Here is a 17,307-nt window from a genome sequence, read left to right on the forward strand (position 1 = left end):
TCCACATGGTATACATTGTCATCATCTCCATTTTATAGATGAAGAAACAAAGACACAAAGAAGTTAAGTAACTTTTCCCAGGTCACAGTTAGTAAGAGATGGAACTTATGCAACCTGGTTCTGAGTTCAAGACTCCTAGCAGATGTACTTACCTAGGTGTGTCCAGGGTCCTAGAAGTCAGCTGGGAAGGAGGCAAAGCGGATTTATCTTTGTTTTGTTTTGTTTTGTTTCGTTTGCAGTGTTTGTTTATTTGTTGGTTTGGAAACTGATCTCAGTGCCTCTTTTCCCTTTTCCAAGACTCTGTCACCTGAAGTCTGAAGTCTGCTCATCTCTTGTCAGAGCCCTGATCATTTATATATTTATATGTGGATCTGTGTCTATACTTGTATTTATAGTTATATAATGCACATATATGAATATTACATATATATATATATAGTATCTACCATATCTGAATTCAATTCAACAGCACAATGATCTGACTCTGTCCACTCTGCATGAGAAAACCAAGCCACTTCTCATGCTTGAGTTTGACCATACAGCCACATAAATATGACAGCACTCTCAGTATATCACACATTGGAAAATATTCAAACTTTCTGAGAGTCTCATGCTATTTATCAAACCCAGTACAAATTTAAGTCTTTCACGTACATGTGTTTTCTAATATATCTGCCACATTTTTGAAACATTTCAGCTGTTTCACATCACATGCCACTTAGAAATAGGAAATGATTGCAATATGTTTTTAAAAATATGATATGCAGATATATCCTTGTACTTCTATAGCCTTCAAAAAAATGGTGACAGTTCACCAACTCTTTGCTGAAGATATGTACAAAGTCTCACCTAATGCTAGTCACCAAATATTCCTAACAAGAATAGATTCTTGGGCGCCTGGGTGGCTCAGATGGTTAAGCGTCTGCCTTCGGCTCAGGTCATGATCCCAGGGTCCTGGGATCGAGTCCCGCATCGGGCTCCCTGCTCCTTGGGAGCCTGCTTCTCCCTCTGCTTCTCTCTCTCTCTCCCTCTCTCTCTCCATCTCTCATGAATAAATAAATAAAATCTTTAAAAAAAAAAAGAATAGATTCTTGAGGGCTAGTGAGCAAAGGAGGCAAGTTTCACAAATTCAAGAAAGGAATTTAAAGTAAAATAGTTGAGTTGGAGGAACGGAACTAGTAAACAAAAACTTAAAACAATCTTTCAGGAAAATTCTTTAAATCTAAAACATTATAATTTTCAGAAAAAAAAGCCTGTAAGTTTAAGAAAAAAACTTGATATAATAATTTACAGACATCGTGACCACACAGTTCTTAGGATATCAAGGGAAGGTCACTTCTCATGCTTTTTTAAGAATACTTTTCAAACCCTTTTCATCAGGAAATGTTTCGGGTATTACTGGTTTAGGGATGTTTTATTGGGTACAGAAAGAACATGGAGGTATAGTTTGGAAATAATCTAAATTTAGAATGGGGTGATATTGGTAAGAAGCTTAATACAACTTGATAAAACCTGGCTCCCAATTCTAGTCCAGGTTCTGCTGCGTGTGGTTTCTTTCTTACCTTCCTACCTCCCTCTGCAATAATTGCTTCAGCTGCCAAAAAGGGGTTGAGCTGAAAGATCTCTAAAACTCCTTTCTTTTTCCGAGTTCTAGCAAAAGGATCTGCATTTGGCAACCCATATTCTAAAGGTGCTTAAAAATAAATTTATATGTTTGATTCAATAAGAATAATAAACAGCACAGTCACTACTACTTATATTTGATCAAAAAAAAAAAAAAACCTAGTTTGACTACTCTTATTCTCTTTTATTTAATTGGCCGACTATTTCCATAAACTTACCAAAACCTGTCATTTAGAAAGTCAAGAATATATAGATTAGGTGAAAATCAACAATACTCTTTTTCCTCCTACCATTGTTGGTTTAATGACATGATTTTTTTCTGACTAAATTATAAAACAAAGATATGATAGTTTTGAAAAATACAGATATTAAAAGTTAGCTTAGAATATTATTATTATATGATTTGTGCTCAATGAAGGAAATTAGTATGCCTGGAAAGGATGATCTGTGTCCTAGAGCTAATAGTAGAATAGATTTGTCTCATAATTTGGGGGGCTTTCTAAATCATTACTGAGATTTTTCGATGACACACTAATAATATAGCAGTTGGCCCCCCAAGCTGGTTTTAAGTATGTGTTTTCACTGTTAAAGTTATTGTGCATTTCATCTTAAAATAGGAATAATATAGCACTCAGCTATTCCAGAAATAGATCACTCCTAAGCAATCACTTGTGAGAGCACTATAAAGAGAATTTATATTCAACAATTTGATAAATAGATCCCAGTCTTAAGATAAATTACAAAGATCCTACTATGAACTAAATTCTGCACCCACTCCCAAAATTCATATCTTGAAGTCCTAACCTCCAATGAGACTCTATTTGGAGGTAGAGCCTTTACTGAAGTAAGTATAGTTAAACGTGGTCATAAGAGTGGCATCGTGATCGCATAGGATTAGCATACTTGTTGAAGAGGAAGAGAAACCAGATCTCTCTCTTTCTCTCTCTCTCTCTCTCTGCCACGTGGAGACACAGGAAGAAGGTGGCCATCGGCCAGGAAAAGAGTTCTCACCAAGAACTGAATCAAGCAGCACCTTGATCTTGGACTTCTAGCCTGCAGAACTGTAGGAAATACATTTTATTGTTTAAGCCACCAAATCTATGGTATTTTGTTATGGCAGCCAGTGCTGACTAACTTAGACCTATGATGGGAGAAGAAAATCAATGTTTTTAAAGAAAGATAAAGAAAGAATACTTCATTAGGTGGTGGGTGAATGTGCTTTTTAGAGTTTTCTTGCAGTTACTGTTTGCTTGTTTGTTTTTCAGAAGTGGACATCCCCAACATGGTCTGAGAACAGATTAGTCAATGAAGGGCAAGAAGCTAGGGTGATCTTGACATATAATCCTTTATAGGATCGCCAATGTTTCTTCAGGAGCCCAAGTTTCTGACCCCTAGATTAGCAAATAGGCTTATTCTCTTCTTTACATCAGCCAGTGATACCATGTTTTCTTGACCTCACCAGAATGACTCTCCATCTCTTTCCAACTTCCCTTTAGGACCTACTGAAGGAGTTAAGAACACTATAAATCTACAGATCTCATGAGATTAGTAAAGATAGGGAAAGTAAGTCCATGTGAACACTGCTGTTGTTTGAGGCCTGATGTCAGTTTCATTTTTATCTGCCCAAGTGGGAGTACAATAAAAATGTTCTAGAAAAAAAATGTTGTTTGTTTCTTCTCATAAGAGTCATAGCAGACAAAATAGCTGGGTGAGAGCTGAAAGAGTCATTGCAGAATCACAGATAGAAATAGATTAAGTAACAAACATATGCTGTGAATAACATTTCTGGAACACACACCATGCTACGTGTACTCTGGGGAGCATAACGAAGTAGAATCTGACCCTGCATGTGGTGTAAGGTGATGTCATGAAATAACACAGCACAAAATCAATCAACTTGTATTTACTCAACCCTCACTATGCTTGAAGCATCACACTTGATGCTATGGCATATGCTCAATTTTTCTAAATGCAAGGAACTGATAAGCCAATTGAAGAAAGTCTGCACATACATACATATTAATAATAGAAAATAACAATATGTTGACTGGAAATTTGTTAAACTTACATGAAGACAATGATTCTTATGTCACAGCCTTTCAGGGGCTCATGAGTGAGGACTAAGTGGAAAGCAAAACAGTTAAGAGCTCCAGACAAACTTGGGTTTGATTCCCTCCTCTGCTGCTTATGAGATAGTCTTGTGCAGTTATAATATCTGTAAGAAGGGATGATAATTGTAGCTTCACATGATTATGGGGAGGATTGAATAAGATCACCTGTATAAAAGTGTTTGACACAATGCCTGGCAGTTATTAAGCACTCGATAGATGTTACTTAACTCATTATACACATTTTAAGTACCCAACACAGGGCCTGATCTGTGCAGTTGTTAAACAAATATTAATTTTTATTTTTTCCTCAAGTGTCAAAGGAAGAAGATCATCAACAAGAAATAACATGCATACCAAATGTGTAATCAGAAAGAGGAATGAGGGAAAGCAAAGGAATAAGGCTATCATCTTTTCTAACCGGAGCTACAGGCAGACATACCCAAAGCCAAATAGCACTAGAGGAGTGGTCTCCAAAGGATGCCACTCAGGAGTCTTGCAGAGTCTGATGTGACTGATCCCAGAAGGAAATCCTATTGTTGGGAACCAGAATAGAATAACTCTGCCCACCATCACTGCTACCACCATGTCCAAACCACCTCGTCTTGTACTGGATTACTGAAGCAGCTGGTTTCACAGCCTCTCCCCTTGCCCCCTTATACTCTATTCCCAGGTAATAGGAGTAATTCTTTTATGATGCTCATCAGATCATGTCACTCTGCTGATTACAACCTTATCACAACTCTCGATTTCACTCCTAGTAAGAGCTGATCTCCTCGTAATGTCTTACAGGCACTTATAATCAGCTCCCTAGCCCTGCACCCCTTGTTTTCTGGTCCCTGACCTCATCTCCTTCCTCTCTTTCCCCCTGTGGCAGCTCCAGTAGCCTCCTTGCTGTTTGTTGAACATGGACGTAGCTCTTTGCCTTAAGGCTTTTGCACTGACTGTTCCCTCTGCCTGGATCTATTGTCCCGCAGATAACTCCCTCTTCTCCTTCAAGCCTGTGCTCAAAACTCAACTTCTCAATGACACTCACCACATTTAAAATTGCAATGTATCTAAACAAAAGCAAAAATAAACTATTGGGACTACATCAAAATAAAAAGCTTCTGAACAGCAAAGGAAACAATCAATGAAACTAAAAGGCAACCTACAGAATGGAAGAAGATATTTGCAAATGACATATGCAATAAAGGTTAGTATCCAAACTATAAAAAGAACTTATGAAACTCAACACCCCAAAAAACAAATAATCTAGTTAAAAAATGGACAGAAGACATGAGTAGACATTTTTCCAAAGAAGACATACAGATGGACAACAGACACATGAAAAGATGTTCAACATCACTCATCATCAGGGAAATGCAAATCAAAACTACAATGAGATATCACCTCACACCTGTCAGAATGGCTAATATCAACAACACAGGAAACAACAGGTGTCGGTGAGGATGTGGAGAAAGGGGAACCCTTGTGCACTGTTGGTGGGAATGCAAACTGGTGCAGCCACTCTGGAGAACCATATGAGGGTTCTTCAAAGTTAAAAATAGAACTACCCTATGATCCAGCAATGGCACTACTAGGTATTTACCCAAAGAATACAAAAATGCTCGTTCAAAAGGACACTTGCACCTCTATGTTTTTATTAGCATTATCTACAATAGCCACATTATAGAAACAGCCCAAGTGTCCATAGATTGATAAGGAAGAAGTCGCCATTTGCAACAACATGGATGGAGTTAGAGGGTATAATGCTAAGCAAAATAAGTAAGTCAGAGAAAGAAATACCATATGATTTCACTCGTATGTGGAATTTAAGGAACAAAACAAATGAACAAAGGGGAAAAGGAGAGAAAGAGACAGAGAGAGAGATACAGAGACAGAGAAAGGGAATGAGAGGCAAACCAAGAAACAGACTCTTAACTATAGACAACAACCTGATGGGGGGTGTCAGGATGGATGAAATAGGTAATGGGGACTAAGGAGTGTACTGTGATAAGCACAGGGTGACGTATGGAAGTGTTGACTCTCTATACGGTACACCTGCAACTAATATGACACTGTATGATAACTAACTGGAATTTTAAAAAAGTAATAAAAAATAAAATTGCAGCCTATCTCCCATTCCCCTCCATCACTACTGATTTTCCTCGTCTTGCTCTACTTCTTAATTTTTCCACAGTAGTTATCAACTATTTAATTTACTTATTTAGGATGGTTCTTGCCCATTTTGTTTTCCCCCCAGTAGAACGTAACTTTCTACATTCACAAGGATTTGTGTTGGTTTTATTAAGAGTTTTATTCTTAGATCTAAAAGAGTATCTAGCAAAAAATGAGCATTCAAAGATCATTTACTGAGTGATCGACTAATTTATTACTAATCTATATAAATACATTAATATTATGTTATGTAGGTTGTTATATGTAACTGATAAATTGTTGAACACTGCATCTGAGACTAATGATGTACTATATGTTGGCTAATTGAATTTAAATAAAAAATGTTGAAGGGCATCTCAGCTCCTTCCACAGTTTAGTTATTGTGGACATTGCTGCTATGAACATTGGGGTGCATGTGCCCCTTCTTTCCACTACATCTGTATCTTTGGGGTAAATACCTAGTAGTGCAATTGCTGGGTCATAGGGTAGCTCTATTTTTAACGTCTAGAGGAACCTCCATACTATTTTCCAGAGTGGCTCTGCCAGCTTGCATTCCCATCAACAGTGTAATATGTTTTTAATATAAAAAGACAGGTAGGGGTTTGAAGTGTCACAGGGTTCACAGTGAGGAGCCACAGCCCCTTGAAATATATATCATTGAAAGAGAGAATCAATCCTTGGTAGACCTGGCTGGAACACTCAAGAGGTATCGGTAGACACAGAAGCAAAGAAAGGGCAAAGGATCCTATAGACCTTCTCTGTGGAGGTTGCCAGTGAAGCCATTTGGAATGCAGTGGGTATATCCTAATCATAAAACTAAGGCTGTGAACCAGGTTTTTAGGTAGATGACTTAAATCAGCATCAACTAGCAAGTCTTTACAAAATAAATCTACTGATCTGACAGCTTATGTGATAGATCATTAACGTCTGGATATAAGCTTTCCAGAAATTTAGGGACAAATGCACGGGGAAAAAAAAAACCTTACTGCTCTCAACAAAAAGCATAGTTTATAGAGTCAACATAGTCATCTTCATTATATGTATTGATAGGCATCTTTAGAGAGAGACCCAAGGAATGCCCGGACCCTTTGTGCTGTCTTGCCCCTGATACTAGGAGAATTTATTTTCTCTTGTGTCTTCCCCTCCCCCAACTCCAATCTGTCACAGCATGGATGGGCATTCACTTCCTATTCACCAGCAAATCCTTCCCACTTCTTCACCAGACACATTGTTTATCACGCTCAGTTTCTACCTGAAGTGTGGAATGCATATTTTCCTCATATAAAGGAAAGGTCCTGTTTCCAACAATTTGTTTCAATGGGCCACAGGGGAGAATAGGTACTTTTTCACATAACTAGATGTGAAATACGGATTTTTCTTTTGGCAATTTACTGAGTGACATATTCTCCCCGCCCTCCGCCTTTGTTTTTTCTTGTTCCAAATCTCTCATGGTTACCCAAAATCTTGTGAACAAAATACAATGTCTACAACGTGGCAATGGAACTTACTTGCAGGCAACCTCTTTCTAAACTCCATTATATATATTTTTTTCATTTAAATCTAATAGAACACCAAATTCCTTTCAGTTTTCTTCTTTTGGGGGAAATCTCTTTAAACACAGGAATGCAATACTTTTAAACACAGGAATGCAATACTTTTTCTTTACTACGTACCAAGTACTACATAAATATAAATTGGAGATGACTATTTTTGTAATAGCAGAAACCATGTCTGAAAGGAGGAAGGCTTAAAAGAAAGTTCTGAATGCAAAACAACAGCAAAGCATTTTAGGCTATTAGAAGGATAGTGACCTCTGTGTATAAAAGTTGTGTGTTAATGTAGAAAACAGCTTATTAAAAAGGACTTTCTCCTAGTTTCAGTTAGTATCTAATGACTATGAGTCTGATCACCTTGTTTTTTATTCCAGAATGATGTTGCTGCCTGTTCCCTTACTTTAAAAAACAAACAAACAACAACAACAACAAAACCTGTGGCCTTTTTCCTGAATCAAGGTCAAGGCAAACCACATCAATTTAGGGGGAAAAAAGGATCACCGCCCATTTCTTTCAGCTGAAACCGTCCTTATAAAGATCGAAAGAGTCGCAAAACTGTTTCAAAAATTTTTCGAAGTAGATGAGATATAAATAATCAATACGTTCTCTTATCAAAAACACCAGGTAAGATGGCTGGCCATCTCATGGAACACAGGCCATGGACTAAGAATTAGTTAGAAGAAAGTCAGGAGGGGTTAAATAAAAATGGAACCTCCAGATGACTGAGTATGGGCTACATGGCATGCTCACATCTCATCTATGAAATGGCCATCAGGGGGCGCCTGGGTGGCTCAGTGATTAAACGGCTGCCTTTGGCTTGGGTCATGGTCCCAGAGTCCTGGGACCGAGCCCTGCATCAGGGTCCCTGCTCCACGGGGGGCCTGCTTCTCTCTCTCCCACTCCCCCTGCTTGTGTTCCCTGTCTTGCTGTGTCTCTCTCTGTCAAATAAATAAAATATTAAGAAAGAAATGGCCATCAACCTCCATATAGAATGGCTCAGTCACATGGAAAGGCATATAATCTGACCTGACTCCAGCTGACGAAATATTTTGGGTCCTGTGGTTTTCTCCCTGGGCTGAGATGTAGGCAGTGACGCTAAGAGGAATGAACTCGCCAAAAGCTTCAAAAATCAATCTAACCTGATGAAGGGCACATGCCACAACAGCTTATAGGACCCAGATGTTCGAACCACACAATCTTGAATTTGTTCAGATCCTCTGTGCTTTATAGATTTTTTTTTAACTTCTCACAATGTCCGAAATGGATCTAACAATAGATCTTTTACTGACTTCAGAGTTGAAGAAAATGAAGTATTTCTTCCAGGTTTGGTCTGAGGAAACATCTTTTCATATGAGAAGAAGTGAGTGAGGTTTCACTTTTACCTTGATAATACTTCAGGTTACTCTGTTTAATTTTAAAGGGTTCTGTCAGAACATCAATTTTCCTGGTTCACATTGTGTTGCCATGTAAGCCTTCACATACTTGCTTTTAGGCCTGGGGTGGAAGAAAATGAGAATCAGCCCTATTACCTTGCTCTGGCATTCCCTAGAATGCTGGAAGATAGTGACATGTGGCCCCAACATTAACCAACAATAGCTAAAATATGCTTCTATTACCAATAAAAGTCCTGCCAGATGGCTGGCGTCAGGAGGAACGCACCAAGGAATCATTCCCATACTTTGTAATTAAACCTGGTTTTTTAAAAAGGGGACTTGAAGGTGAAGGAAGCCTTAGTGAAAGGGTTAAGATTAAATGATTTTATTTGCCCTGCTTGCTCTAAGATTACTCTTTAACTTGGGTCATCCTTAGATCTAACCCAAGATCTACCCCAAACACTATCATATTTTGTTATAATGAGTCCCAGGGCCAGAAACAATTCTCCAGTATGGGCTTTGGTTCCAGTAATGAATATTATCTCTGTAAAGAGAAAATACAGATTGTATTGCAGACTGAAATAATCAATGGCAGAGTCCACATGACAGTCAAAATCCTGGGATAGTAGTATGAGGCAGGAAAACAAAGTCACGGTACTATTCAGTTCACTACTGATACAAATTTGACCTTTTAAAGAAAAAAAGGTCTTCACTTAGGCATATAAAGGGACTATGTCAGACACCTGGGAGACTCAGGAGCATTAAGCAGAGCTCAAGGGAAGTTTCTGGGGCGCCTGGGTGGCTCAGTCAGTTAAGGCTCTGACTCTTGATCTCAGCTCAGGTTGTGATCTCAGAGTCCTGAGATCGAGCCCCGATAGGGGCTCCGTGCTCAGCAGAGTCTACTTGAGATTCTCTCTCCTCTCCCTCTCCCTCTGCCCTTACCCCCAACTCTCAGATAAATAAAGAAATCTTTTTTAAAAAAGAAAGAAGGAAAAGAAAAACTTCTGCCATAGCATTTTGGGTCTATGAGTCCTAGAACTATTGCTATGCCAAGTCTATAAAACTCACACCACTTTCCACCTGCTTCATTCTATTCTTCTGTATTTTTAAGGCCTCAGGAAAAGGTATTGAAACCCAGCTCACACATGAGTCTGATCTGGCTGGCCGGACTTCCGTTCCTAAACCTCCGTCTACACAACTCATCTAGCACAGAGTGCTGCCACACTGCCTTTCTTGACTGTTTAATTGTATCCCATTTATGCCTTCCCTTCCGCAGTGAGTCTGAGAGCCTGTCAAGTGTGCAGCCAGATCTTGGATTATGTTGGTGCTTTTCCCCTTCTTCCCCCCTACATTTTGAGTCCATTGCCTTGAAACAAACCACTTTATTGAATAAGACTATATTCCTTTATAGGGAAAAATGCCTACAGACCAACTGGTTCTGTGACACTAGAAGTTTATATCCTAACCCCATGGGTAAATTTTTCTAAAAGGGGCCACACTGTAACACAAAGTTCCTTCCAGGAGCAATTAAAAACCAAATCTGAATGGACAATACTGTCTCACTAATGGACTACAGAAAATACCATGGTGATATTTCTGAAATTATTTGACTTGGGAATAATATTATTGTTTTAAGATCATATTACTTCATTTGCCACTTTTAATCATTTAGAGTTTATATCCCACATATTGAAAAGGGTTGACGAAACGTTTAATAAGTAAAGACTAATTTTGAAAGAGATTTGCTGGCTCAGTTCTCCGTAAAAATAAGGCTTAAAAAAGGAATTATATTTTATGAAAGACCCTATGAGACTGTCCGTTTTATAAGAAAACAATTTGTAAATTGACCTCATACTACAAACTCTCTGTCTTCTTAGTTTCATGTGTGGTGCCAAGCTTAGTGATGCGTAGCAAGGAAAGGCATGCACCATGGCTGGGGAGTCACTGTGACACCTAGGTGCTATTGGTCTGGAAGGTGAGCCACACAAGCAAGCGGATGCTCTGCCACAGGAATGAGTATATTCCTGAATTGTGAGGAGAAACAAGAGAGCATGTCTGGCCTACGTTCTCTGGAAGTCCTGACTTCCAGACTTCCAGTCTGCCCCAAGTGACAGCTTCCCATGCTTGAAGATGTAAGTTAACAAAAAGCAATTACGTTCTCACCGTCAGCATGTGATCTTGCTCTAGTTCTTCACATATTTATACACATATTTAAGCCCAGAGTTCTGATAAATACTCCACCCCTTACACACACACACACACACACACACACCTTTTTCACTATCTACCCACACACACTGACCAACATTTTCTTTTATCCTGAGACCCAACAGAATCAAGCATACAAAACCTTAGATTGTCTTTTGAAGCAGATTTTCATTTTATGAAGAGCATTTTTAAATGAATGGATGCTATTTTATGGCATGTTGCCCCAGAGGTCCTGGCATTTGGTTGGTGGTTATCTCCAACAAGTGCAGCATACAAAAGTTCCCAGTAAGTGTAAAATTTCTACTAAAATCATTGATAATAAATTGTCTGTTGTTTCCCATATGAAAGCCCTCTTACAGGCATAGGAAGCTTCAACAACTGAATAATATGCATTGATTCTTGGACGAAATGTCATGCCATGTCATGGCCCATTTTATTAATTAGCATCATTGAACTGGTTCTATATGCTAACACTACTCCTGGGCTTTTGCAAGTTCTTTTTATTTAATATGTTTTTAAGGTGTCTTTTTAAAAGATAGTTAAACTAATAACCGACTCGTACTGTAAAAGTAATGGGAAATGTCCTACTCATTTCCTGCCCTCATTTCTATCCTATTTCCCATGGCTCAGATAAAGGTCAGAAGAAAAGTATATTCTAGGGTCCTGCACAAACATCTAGCTCCTGTGAGTACTCTAGGATCCACTAGGGCAGAAACCTGAGGTGGCTTCTAAGGGAGGCTAAAAGGAAAGAATTGTGCTTCCACTGTGTTTCCGTAGAGTAAGCCACAATCCCACTGACTCTGAAGAGTAGGGGTTACTCATTAAGTCATTTGCTTTACATCTCAGTTTCTAATCTTTCACTTGTAAGAGCACTGGACAAAGTTCATCAAGATTTATTGCTCTGTCCAAATGTTTAGACAACAGGTCATACGATGTTAGAGTCATCCTGAGTAGTCTGTTTCCATAGATAAAGATAATAAAAATTTACGACCATGCATGTTTTTAGCAAAAGGAAATTGAATTGCATCCTCAAGTCCAAACAAAAGCACTGCAATGTAATTGAATAAAATAATATGACAGTTAATTATTTTGTTATGATAACTCATTGTCTAAGTATCATCTTCTCTGGGTTATTTTATTGAAACCAACCAGTGCATCCTCCTTACAGACTGAGATTTCTGGTATTCTTGCCTTTACCATCTCCTCTGAAAACCAGCCTGCAGATATCAGCATAAAAGCCATAAAATAGAGCACAAAGATGCTAAGAAATTTTCAATATTTGTTCAGAAGAAATGCAAATGGAGAAACACAGCTTCAATGAATAACAAAATCTGTGAAACTTTTGGAGAAGAATGGTAACAATCTTTCTTTACTTAGGAGATGCAGGGCAGCACAAGGAATTTTACTTAGATCAAATTTTGGACTGCACCAGGAGCCCTTCGGAAGTTTGTTCATAGTTCAGATATTGGCTCCTCACACCCTTGTATATTCTGATTCAGTAGGTTTGGATAGAGCCTATAGTCTATTCCCTGTTTCCAGCATGGTCTATCACCTTCCCTGCTTTACTTTTCTTCACAGCACTTATCACCTGCTAAGATACACAATAAGTAAATTATCTAGAGTGTATATTTTCTCTTTGTCAGTCTCCCCCCATATGCTTTGTCTGGCACAGATTGGTATTGAAAGGGAAGAAAGGAAGGTACATGGGGTGATTAGCTGTGTGATCTTTTCAGGACCCTTTTAGTCCAGTGTTGGGTCTGCTGGTAATCCCAACACCGAAGTGTCCACTCCAATTCCTAATAACTGTATGCCAGGACTGGCATGGGCTAATGATGATTCTTTTGAGGACTGGCATACAAACAACGACCTCACCTCATTCTTACCTTCTGGCCAACTTCCTTGCCTGTCCTTATTTCTCCATCAGACAATGCAAATGTCAAGAGAACCAGGAAAGGCTATGGAAATATTGTCAAAGCCTAAGCGGAGTTAATTTGTCTTTTCTATCTAAACATGAAGGAAAAAAGGCAATGTGAAAGAAAGAATACAAGATAGACTACTGAGCAAGTTCTTTAGATCCACCGGAGGCAACTGAGTGGAAATTTGCCCAGAATCATCCTAGTTACAAGTGCAAATCAACTTTCACATAAGAAGCCTCTATGAACTCCACAGAGCATATCATTTTGGATCCACCAAAGTCAAATCTGAATATCTTAGATCTCTTCTTCTAAAGAGTTTGATATGCATTACTTTTAAAAAGAAAATTATGAGAAACTGGAAGTACTGAGACATTAATGAGCTAGAAACTTAGTTTAGGTTCACAATGAGACTGAAACCAGGCTAATTAAGGGGAGCCAGAAAAAAAAAATGAAATGGGACTAAATTGGGAAAATCTTAGGCTATACTTTAAGCTGTGTCATTTAACTATGTAAATGTCTCTCTTGTTTAAAAGAGATCTAATAATGTTATAAGTATGAAAATTGTGTAATCGATATTTTTGGTATTGTTTTTTGTAGGCATCATGTTATTTATGGAACAGATAGGCTCTATTGACTTAGATCAGAGAGTAAGTTTTTATAAAGGAAATTCCCCCTACTGACTTGTGTTATATATTGAAGTATTCCCAGAGAAAAAACAACAGTATAATAGTGAGAATAGTAGCTCCTTCCCCAAAAAAATGTAACCCAAGAGATGCCCACAAATGCCTTTCTCATATACTATAGTGTTATAGGCTAAGAGCTTGAGTTTTCTGATATATTTGCACCATATAGTGCATGAATAAAAATTAACTTGGGGCAACAATTTGTTTTTTAAAAACTTTTCTACGTGGGTTAATCTTAGCAGTTATTCATTCAGTAATGTCTAATAACACCAAACACTGGAAGGAACTGAATAAATTAAGTCCCTGATAGTCTCTGTATAGCAAACACACAGTGGAATGTCAAATAAACAAGATCCATTAAATACACAATATAAACTCAGGATTATTCTAGGACTGTAGGGTTGGCAGAAAAGATACATAGAAATAAAAGATGATTTAGTCCTTAGGTTATGAAATTAACAAACTTCAGTATCATGCTGTATTTTTCTATGAGGCACTGATTTGCAGCTTGAAGAATCCCATCAAGTGCCCAGCAAAATGAATGAAAAACAAAGAGCATAACATAAAAGGGCAAATTTAAGACTTAATATATATATGTCGTATCAATGAACAAATGGTATGAAAGGCATCTATTATGACAAAAAGATTCTCAGACTGGATATAGAGTAAAATCCATGTAATGTTGCATATGGTACATTTAAAACAAAGTGATTTGGGAACACATTTTGGAAAGTTTAAAATATGGTTCCTGAAATTTAAAAATAATAATAATAAACAATATGATTGGAAGGTAAAGTTGAAGAACTCTGTTATACCAAAACTAAAGGAAAATGAAAGGTTAATGAATGCCCAGCCCACAAAATTGAAAAAAAAAAACCACACACAAAGGAGTATTACTTTGAAATTTTAGAACTCAAAAATAAAGATCCGAAAAGCTTCTAAGGAGGAAAAGAAGGTCAAATATATGAAGGTACAAGAGAGCAGACATCCCAAAAGCAACATGGGCTACTAGAAGACAGTGGAGCGGTGCGTTCAAAATTCCAAGAGAAAATAATACCAACTTCAAATTCTAGAATCAAATGTGGATGGAGGTGGCTTGTGGAATTTCAAGCGCTCATTGTAGTAAACCTTTGCTCTGTAGATTTGAAGGGATATACTTTTAAAAACAAGTCCAGAAAATCATGATTAGTTACAAATATTAGGTAAAATTAAGTTAAAATAAGTTATTTTCTATTTGAAAAAAATTTTAAGTGGAAAGTGTTTAAAGCAGTCAAAATACAATACAATTTTGGCATCTTGGTGTCTGAAAGCAATCATATTACCATATTAAGAATTTTAAGAATATTGTTTCTTATATGGATTGTTGGTTAAAGGGCACAAACTTGAAGTTAGAAGATGAATGTCAATTCTGGAGATCCAGTGCACAGCATGGTGATTACAGTTGAGCAAGATGGTGTTGTATACTTCAAAATGGCTGAGAGACTGGATTTTAAATGTCCTTACCACAAAAAAGAAATTATAATTATGTGACTTAATGATGGAGGTATTAGCCAACACTGGTGGTAATCATAAGGCAACATGTAAACGTATCAAATCAACTGTCTACCTTAAACTTACACAATAATATATGACCATTATATATCAATTTCTAAATTGTTACATTTTACACCTTACACTTAAAAAATATTGTTTCTAAATATGAAAATAACTTACCAGAAGAAACACTTAAGAGTTAAAAATGGTTGCTACTTCCCTGGGACTCTGTATTAGACTAGTTTTGTGGGTTTTTTAAAAATTATAAAGCCTCCTAGGATGGTTTGGTTTTTTAAAACTACCAAATGTGTTTTATTTTTAATGTTTAATAAAATAAAAGATATTCATTACAAAACAAATGAAGAACAAACACCTTCAGAACTTACCATTATTTATAACACTGACTACATCCATCTCTACTCTATAACATATACCAAGGTACTTTTTCTAATTCCCAAAGTGTAAATATCACCATTATGGTTGATTTCAAGCTACCAACATGATGTTACTGAATGTAGAATTGTGAAGAGATGCAAATTAACTCACCATTATGTAGTATTTCCACTATACAGAAACAATAATTTTAAATAACCTTAAAAACAAAGATAATACCTAAGTGTAGTAAAATAATTAGGAAATGATGAATTTTAAGTGTTTATTAACCTTATTTTTAACTCATTTAATTCCTTTATTTTAATTCATTTAATTGTGGGTTTATATCAGTTAATTTTTTTAAATGGCTGTATTTAAAGCATGCAAATTTCTAGAAATTTAACAATTGTCACACTTGTAAACCTGTTTGAACCTGCTTGAGCACACAACTGTCACTCAGCATTAACATGCCATCATACTCCTGTGGAGTTGGATGGTTGTTAGATGGATAGATAAATGGAGGGACAGATGGACGGATCAAAACATAACTAACTGAAAACACTAACCATCCAAAAGGCAACTCTCAGGGATAGCTTTCCTCTTTTATAATAAACACTTTGAAAATTGAAGGCAATGTATCCACAATGACAGTCATGCTGTGTGATAGCTGTAGTTATTTATATAAGCACTGTTAGCTGCTCTGTTATTAAGAGCATCATTGCTTATTATCTGACAGTTTGGCTACATTCATAAAAAAAATGGAATGTTTCATCAAGTAGCACCATCTTGAAATCTAAAGAAACTATCAATAATCATCAGAAACCATGTATCAGGACCCAGAGTGGATATTTGCCTGGATTATCTGATGAGGCTGTGTTAATGGAATTCAATTCTTCAAGGAAATTACAAGTATTTGAAGGCAGATATTGTGTCTGGCTTATTTTTCTAGCCTCCATAACACTCACACAATGTTTACAAATAGGTTGGAATTTACCAGCCAGTATTGCAATGACCTATTTATGTGTTCTTTTCTAATAGACTGTAGGCTCTCCTTGAAAATGAAGTTTTACAAAACAAAGAGGAAACCCACAGAATGGGAGAAGATATTTGCAAATGACACTACACATAAAGGGCTGGTATCCAAGATCTATAAAGAACTTGTCAAACTCAACACCCAAAAAACAAACAATCAAGTCAAAAAGTGGACAGAAGATATGAAAAGACATTTCTCTGAAGAAGACATACAAATGGCTAACAGACACACGAAAAAATGTTCATCATCATTAGCCATCAGGGAAATTCAAATCAAAACCACATTGAGATACCACCTTACACCAGTTAGAATGGCAAAAATGGACAGAGAAAGAAACAACAAATGTTGGAGAAGTTGTGGAGAAAGGGGAACCCTCTTACACTGTTGGTGGGAATGCAAGTTGGTACAGCCACTTTGGAAAACAGTGTGGAAGTGCCTCAAAAAATTAAAAATAGAGCTACCTTATGACCCAGCAATTGCACTATTGGGTATTTACCCCAAAGACACAGACGTAGTGAAAAGAAGGGCCATATGCACCCCAATATTCATAGCAGCAATGTCTGCAATAACCAAATTGGAAAGAGCCGAGATGCCCTTCAACAGATGAATGGATAAAGAAGATGTGGTTCATACATACAATGGAATATTACTCAGCCATCAGAAAGGATGAATACCCAACTTTTACATCAACGTGGATGGGACTGGAGGAGATTATGCTAAGTGAAATAAGTCAAGCAGAGAAAGT

Source organism: Callorhinus ursinus, unplaced genomic scaffold, assembly GCF_003265705.2.
Source record: "Callorhinus ursinus isolate GAN/ISIS: 27379988/994484 unplaced genomic scaffold, GSC_fseal_2.0 scaffold4, whole genome shotgun sequence".
Taxonomy (NCBI): domain Eukaryota; kingdom Metazoa; phylum Chordata; class Mammalia; order Carnivora; family Otariidae; genus Callorhinus; species Callorhinus ursinus.